The sequence below is a fragment of the Jaculus jaculus genome, chromosome 4 (assembly GCF_020740685.1).
Source record: "Jaculus jaculus isolate mJacJac1 chromosome 4, mJacJac1.mat.Y.cur, whole genome shotgun sequence".
NCBI lineage: Eukaryota > Metazoa > Chordata > Mammalia > Rodentia > Dipodidae > Jaculus > Jaculus jaculus.
In genome coordinates, this window is record NC_059105.1 from 21,739,824 (window position 1) to 21,748,056 (window position 8,233).

At 43.6% G+C, this 8,233-nt stretch overlaps 1 pseudogene; it reads right to left on the bottom strand.

Moving 5' to 3' along the window:
* Positions 1-7,236: 7,236 nt before the first annotated feature.
* On the bottom strand, positions 7,237-7,413 carry LOC123460491 (annotated as a pseudogene).
* Between the last annotated feature and the right edge of the window lie 820 nt (positions 7,414-8,233).

Below are 8,233 nucleotides of genomic sequence, written 5' to 3' on the forward strand. Positions count from 1 at the left end.
GTGGAAATAATGTCATTTTATCCCACCAGCCCTCCCCAGGTCCTGGCCCCCTCCGTCATTCCCTTTCTCAATGAATGACCCTCAGCGGTGGGGGCAGCTTACTTTCTCACAGATCTCACCTTCTCCTAAGGCTTGACCCCCACTGTTTTCAAAGGCAAAACCTGTTACCAGCCGCCACCAGCCATCCTTCTCCTAATTCCCTACCTCACCTGCTCTCGGTGTCATGACACAAACCATATTTGAGGCATTCTTCTGTTCACTGTTATCTACTGGTTGCCCACTGTCTAGTAAGAAACTCTGAGCTAGGCCGATTATGACTTGTTACCCCCAAATTTATTGCAGAGTTTCATTGCCATGGCGAAAGGCTAAGATGGAAACCTCAGCCAGCTGTGGTTTTAGAAGTGAGGTCTTTGGGATGTGTTCAGGATTAAATCTGTGTTAGTTACTTTTTCAGTGCCATGACAAAAATCTGACAAGAAGCAGCTTAAGGGAGAAAAGATTCCCTTCAGCTTCCAGTTCCAGAAGCCACAGTCCATCTCGGTGGAGGAGGAGGTGTGTCCGCCGGAGCACGAAGCAGCAGGTCCCACTTAACCTGCAGGCAGCAAGATGAATGCTTGTGCTCAGCTCAATTCCTCCTTTTTATTCAGTCCAGAAACCCGGCCTATGGCATGGTGGAACCCACAATTGGGTGGGTTTTCCCGCTTCAATTAGCCCAATCTAGAAACTCCCTCACAGACACCCAGATCCATGTGTCTCCTAGGGATCCAGTCTGGTTGACAAGAGTGACTCACCCTCACTAGATCCACGGAAGCTCATGATGGGACGTGGGTGACGTTATAAGAAGGGAAACTAGAGGGTTCCATGGCTCTTTGCTACGTGATGCCTACTGCTGCCTCAGGGCTCTGTCAGCAAGAAGGCCTTCATTGGGTGTGACTCCCTGAGCCTCGACCTCCAGGAACACAAGCCAAAATAAGCCGGTCAACACCCACTCAGTGGTGGGGTGTCACTAGCAGCACAAACGCGCTGAGATGCTCTGTAGGGAGAAACCACTGAGTGTGCATGCACAGTGCTTCCCCAAGCAACCAGAGGAATGTCTGACGTAAGGCAAGGCCCAATGAGCACTGAAGGGAGGGATGGGCTCTCTTGACTCACTCCACTTCCACCATGTTTGTTGAGTTAAGTGAGACGTAGGAGAGTGACTAAGACATGATGTCATGAGTTTCACAATATGCTGCTGAGTGGGAAAGTAGATAATAGAGCTATCTCTCTGCTTGGCGACAGTGTCAGCTGCAACCTGGGTTCAGGGAGGTGCCCTGTGCACAGCCTGAAGTACATCTGAGAGGGAGGTCACCCAAGCATGGGTTTCAGTCATGATCTGCTGAGCTCACTCACACCTCCGCCTCATGCCCTCAAACCCCAGCAGACCCCTGGTCACAGGTAGCTTCCCACCGGCCAGACCAAGATGAAATACTCAGAAGTGACCTCCAGGATCTCACCTGCTTGGCATTGACACATCTTTTCAGAAGCGCCTCACACCCTTGTCTTCTGGGGATTCATCTCTCCTTTTCTGGCCCCTCTTCTTTGCTCGGTGGAGGTGTCCATCCCTGACTTACATCAGCCTCATCTCCCTAGCCACGCACCTACCCACTGGCAGTAGCCTTCTGGGCTGGTCCTCCCTCAGGGTCCAGTGCACCAGATGGTCCCCAGTAGAGCCTGTCTGCATCCAAGAAATCCAGGTGCTTCCCAGTAAGTATTATGATCAACTAATTCAACCTCATGGCAGGAACTGTGGGCATTTTTACTGTGATTATGCAAAATGAGGACAATAGTAGGTAGAGCTTTCATCTTTAAGTTGTTCATTTTTTTTCTATCTCATCACACGTATATTTTTTTTTTTCACTAAAATTCTGCTTCCGTGTTTCTAGGGGGAGTTCACACAGTGGCAGGGATTTCTGAGGTTGATTCTTAGGTTGTTCTCTTACTTGCTGTCATGAGAGCCCATTATGTTTCCTCTCTTGACATGGATATGTTGTGTAAAACAGTATGTTTCATGGTTGTTTTATGTATTTTTTTTTGTTGTTTTTTTTTTTTTTTCAAGGTAGGATCTCGCTCTAGCTCAGGCTGACCTGGAATTCATTATGTATTCTCAGGGTGGCCTTGAACTCATAGCGATCCTCCTACCTCTGCCTCCCAAGTGCTGGGATTAAAGGTGTGCGCCACCACACCCAGCTTTGTTTTATATTTCTGCAACTGGATTCTTTTGCCTAGCATAATGGTTTGAGGCACACCCATGCCATAGCCCTTCCAATAGACTTTCAAAATTACTAAAGTTAGTTCCCTTCTTTGCATCCTGTCCCCATTCTATCTGCCTCAGCCACGCCTTCATCCTCCCTCCCTGGCTTCTTGAGCCACAAGTGATCGCTTTGCCTCTGTCCCTCACTTCCCAGTCATCCTCTATGAGGGCCACAGTGACTGTACTTTTGCCCCGGTGTGATGCTTCCTGTAGCAGCCAACTCCCCGTCACAAGCCTTGCCCCTGAGGCTGCTTGAGTTCAAACACATTCCTCCACTATTCTTTCTTCTCCTTTGTTTTTCTGACCACGTTCATTCTCATCCTTATTCTATCTGTCTCGCTCATTGCAGTGTTTCTGTCAGCCAAGCTCTTGGAGCAGCCAAAAGGCCAGTCCACTCAGGGCAGGGTTGGGGCAATTACATTACATTCACGGTGTGGAATGCACTGGGCATGTCATTGTTCGACCAAATGAGGCTTAAAGACACTGACATCAGGAGCCTCCTGTGTGAGACACTGAGCAAAACATCAGCGCTGATGCAGCCTCTTCTGGCAAACACACACCACCTAACTCCAGCAATGAGCAGACAGCCCCAGGAGCCAAAACTGAGCCACAGCCTCCAACCACTGGCCTGGCTGCCCTGGAAAATGGCAGGGTCATGAAACCCAGAGAGCTGAGCAACAGGTCCAGACTGAAGTCTGAGGAGACACGGACTGGATACTGTTAGGGGATTATTGGAACAACTAATATCATTTGAGAGTAGACTTTGCATTAGAAAATGGTATGGCATGGATGTTAAGTCTTCCAAAATGAGTTATACTCTACAATTATAAGAGAGAGCCCTTGTTCTCCAGAGACGCACACTGCGACATTTAGTGATAAAAGATGGCAGTGTTCCTAACAGAGTGTCAAGCCTGCCTGCAGTAATAGCAATCACCATGTGCGCGTGAGAGAGACAGTGAAGGGCAGATTAATTCCATGGCAGCTGTGGCCACAACTAGGTAAAGGGTGTATAGCAAGTCAGTGCACTGCTATTGCCCAGTGAGCTCAAAATATTTCCAAATAAAAATGAAAAAGAAGTCAGTTATTACACATGGACAAAGAAAAATGCGTACATATATTGATTGCTAAGTGCCTGTCATCCCAACCATACATGTCTGGGAGATGCAATGCGGTCACCACGTGCCCACAATGCCCACTACCCAGGACAGTCTTGGCTTCTACTACCTGGCATGAAATGCCACATGATCCCCCTAATAGGTGCCTTCCTGGGTGGCAAATCACATGGTCAGCAAGCTACAGGAGCTGGGTGAGGAGGATGGGAAATTCTTACATTTTACCTCATCTAGTTTTGCTTTGATTTAGTGATGAGTAGTCATTATTTTATATGAAATTAAATTTCTAAAAGTCAAAGGCAGTTAGATCTTACAAAATCTTTTTTTTTAATTTTTTATTTATTTATTTGAGAGCGACAGACACAGAGAGAAAGACAGATAGAGGGAGAGAGAGAGAGAATGGGCGCACCAGGGCTTCCAGCCTCTGCAAACGAACTCCAGACGCGTGCGCCCCCTTGAGCATCTGGCTAACGTAGGACCTGGGGAACCGAGCCTCGATCCAGGGTCCTTAGGCTTCACAGGCAAGCGCTTAACCACTAAGCCATCTCTCCAGCCCACACCATTCCTTCTTAAGCTTTTCCATGAAATAGAAAAAGAAGGAATTCTACCAAAGTCCTTCTATGAAGCCAGCATCACCCTGATACCAAAACCAGGCAAAGATAGAACAAAAAAAAAATTACAGACCAATCTCCCTCATGAACATAGATTCAAAAATTCTCAACAAAATATTGGCAAACAGAATACAAGAATATATCAAAAATATCATTCACCCTGACCAAGTAAGTAGGCTTTATCCCAGAGATGCAGGAATGGTTCAATATATGCAAATCTATAAATGTAATACGTTATATAAATGGGTTGAAGGACAAAAATCACATGATCATCTCATTATACACAGAAAAAGCATTCGACAAAATCCAACATCCCTTCATGATAACAGTCCTACAGAGACTGGGAATAGAAGGAACATAGCTCAGTATAATAAAAGCTATTTATGACAAGCCTACAGCCAACATATTACTAAATGGGGAAAAGCTGGATGCTTTTCCACTAAAATCAGGAACAAGACAAAGGTATCCACTGCCCCCACTTTTATTTATTATAGTTGTGGAAGTCTTAGCCATAGCAATAAGGCAAGAGACACACATAAAAGGGATACAAATTGGAAAGGAAGAAATCAAGTTATCCTTATTTGCAGATGACATGATTCTATACATAAAGGACCCTAAAGACTCTACTAGCAAACTGTTAGAGCTGATCAAAACCTACAGCCGGGCTGGAGAGATGGCTTAGCAGTTAAGCGCTTGCCTGTGAAGCCTAAGGACCCTGGTTCAAGGCTTGGTTCCCCAGGTCCCACGTTAGCCAGATGCACAAGGAGGTGCATGCGTCTGGAGTTCATTTGCAGAGGCTGGAAGCCCTGGCGCACCCATTCTCTCTCTCTCCCCCTCTATCTGTCTTTCTCTCTGTGTCTGTCGCTCTCAAAAAAAAAAAAATAAAAAATTTAAAAAAAAAACTTACAGCCATGTAGCCGGATACAAAATAAATACACAGAAATCAGTAGCCTTCATATATGCTAACAACAAACACACAGAGGATGAAATCAGAGAACCACTCCCATTAACAATTGCATCAAAAAAAAGTACCTTGGAATAAACCCAACCAAGGAAGTAAAGAATCTCTACAATGAGAACTTTAAAACACTCAAGAGAGAAATTGCAGAAGACACTAGAAAGTGGAGAAACATCCCTTGTTCCTGGATTGGAAGAACCAATATTGTGAAAATGGCAATCTTACCAAAAGCAATCTACACATTTAATGCAATCCCTATCAAAATTCCAAAGGCATTCTTCATGGAAATAGAAAAAGCAATCCAAAAATTCATTTGGAACCACAAAATATATAGAATATCTAAAATAATACTGAGCAACAAAAGTAAGGCTGGTGGTATCACCAAACCTGATTTTAACCTGTACTACAGTGCCATAGTAACAAAAACAGCATGGTACTGGCACAAAAACAGACATGTAGATCAGTGGAACAGAATAGAGGACCCAGATGTAAGAAGTCCAGGAAGCTATAGCCACCTGATATTCGATAAAATTGCCAAAAATACTCATTGGAGAAAAGACAGCCTCTTCAGTAAATGGTCTTGGGAAAACTGGATATGTATCTGTAGAAGGATGAAAATAGATTCTTCTCTCTTCCCATGCACAAGAATTAAGTCCAAATGGATTACAGAGCTTAAAAGCAGACCAGAAACTCTAAAACTACTAGAAGAAAAAGTAGGGGAAACCCTTCAACATATTGGTCTTGGCAAAGACTTTCTGAATACAACCCCAATTGCTCAGGCAATAAAACCACAGATTAATCACTGGGACCTCATGAAATTACAAAGATTTTGCACTGCAAAGGATACAGTGAAAAAAGCAAAGAGGCAACCTACAGAATTGGAAAAAATCTTCGCCAGCTATATATCTGATAGAGGATTAATATCTAGGATATACAAAGAACTAAAAAAGTTAATAATAAGGAATCAAACAAGCCAATCAAAAAATGGGCTATGAAGCTAAATAGAGCATTCTCAAAGGAAGAAACACGAATGGCATATAAGCATCTAAAAAAATGTTCTACGTCACTAGTCATCAGGGAAATGCAGATTAAAACTACATTGAGATTCTATCTCATTCCTGTCAGATTGGCTACCATCATGAAAACAAATGATCGTCAATGTTGGCAGGGAATGGGAAAAAGAGGAACCCTTCTACACTGCTGGTGGGAATGCAATCTGGTCCAGCCATTGTGGAAAACAGTGTGGAGGTTCCTAAAACAGCTAAAAATTGATCTACCATATGACCCAGCTATAGTACTCCTAGGCATATATCTGAAGGAATCATCTCATTTCCTTAGAAGTATGTGCTTAACCGTGTTTATTGCTGCTCAATTTATAATAGTTGGGAAGTGGAACCAGCCTAGATATCCCTCAGCTGATGAGTGGATAATAAAGATGTGGCACATTTATACAATGGAGTTCTACTCAGCGGTAAAGAAAAATTAAGTTATGAAATTTGCAGACAAGTGGATGGATCTGGAAAGGATTATACTAAGTGAGGTAACCCAGGCCCAGAAAGCCAAGGGCCACATATTTTCCCTCATATGTGGATCCTAGCTACAGATGATTTGGCTTCTGCGTGAGAAGGAAAATACTTAGTAGCAGAGGCCAGTAAGTTAAAAAGGAGATGTAAAGGGAAGAGAAAGGAAGGGAGGACGGTACCTAATAGGTTGGTATTGTATATATGTAAGTGCAATGATTGATATGGGGAGGTAATATGATGGAGAATGGAATTTCAAAGAAGAAAATGCAGGGGGGGAGGGAGGATATTACCATGGGATATTTTTTATAATCATGGAAAATGTTAACAAAAATTGTGAAAAGAAAAAAAACCAAACAACAACAAAAATAAATAAATAAAAATAAGAATAAAAAATATTAAAAAAATTTTTTTAAATATGTTAGGAGATACCTGAGAAATGGCATATGAGGTTGTCCTCTGGCCTCTACACATATGCACTTGTATGCACTTATGCATACACATCCACCCACATCTACATGCACACCCCCAAAATACAAAATAAACATTAACTACCTAATGTTTCCATGTAGACATATGTATCTAAATTAATTGTTAGTTTTTTATGGGCAACCTCTATACATATATACAACGTACCCTGATCATAACACCCTTTCACCACACACCTTTGTCCCTCCTCCTTCCCCTCCCCTGATCCCTTTCTTTCCCACTAGTCCCTGTTCTATTTTGATGTCATCTTTTTGTTTGAATGTTTTGTCTCCTCCATCATTGTCCACAGGACCCTGGAATGTGCAGGCACAGACTCAAAGGCCCAGCTTCACCTCCAACATTGCAGAAGGGGACATCCGTCATGGAGGCAGAGCCCTATGCCACTTGGATGGAGCCTGGAGAGAGTGGCCTCCCAGGGTGTCCTTATTGGATGATGTCATGTTTTTATGCCTTCATGTCATTCAGGTAGTGACAGTCCTTGTCATGAATTTTGACAGCCAATCATAAATCCACCACCACTTTGTGTCTGGAAGTCAGTGTTCCAAGCATTCCTCCCCATTCTTTGGCTCTTACATTCTTTCCGCCACCTTTTCCGCAATGGTCTTTGAGTGACTGGAGGGCATGCTAGAGATGTCTCATTTAGTGCTAAACACTCACTGTCACCTCTTCCTGGCACTTTGATGAGTTTTGAATCTCCCCGGTGGTCACAGCCATCCAAAAAGAGAACCTTCTGTAACCACGATTTAGAGTAGCATTAATATATGGGCATAAACATAAACATTTAGAAAGGAATTTGGTGGGCATACTGTATCTATTTAGCCAAACAACTGTATTAGTTTCCTCCCCACCCCCCCCCAAGGCTTATGACCTCCCCAGCCATAGGCTTTGACTAGATTTTCAGTATTAGCCATGAATTCCCTTCCATAGCCAGGGCCTCAAATCCAATCAGTAAACAAGTGGTTACCCCCATAACAGACATGCCACTGTTGCACAAGTGAGTGTGTCTTGCCTGGCTGACAGATTGAAAAGCTCACAGGGAACTCTGCTGGCTCAAACCATTAGACTCTCCTCCCACAATAGCACATTCTATCACCATTCTAAGAGCCAGCCGTCAGTGAAGAGGCTTCTAATTAAGTTTCAGCTTGATTTCACAGTGCTCTGCAAAACCCAGGCATGTGGTGTCTTCAGCAATAAGGTCTTAACGTTTAGTTCTGGTGGGTGACTAAGAGCCTTGGCAATAGCCTGGTATT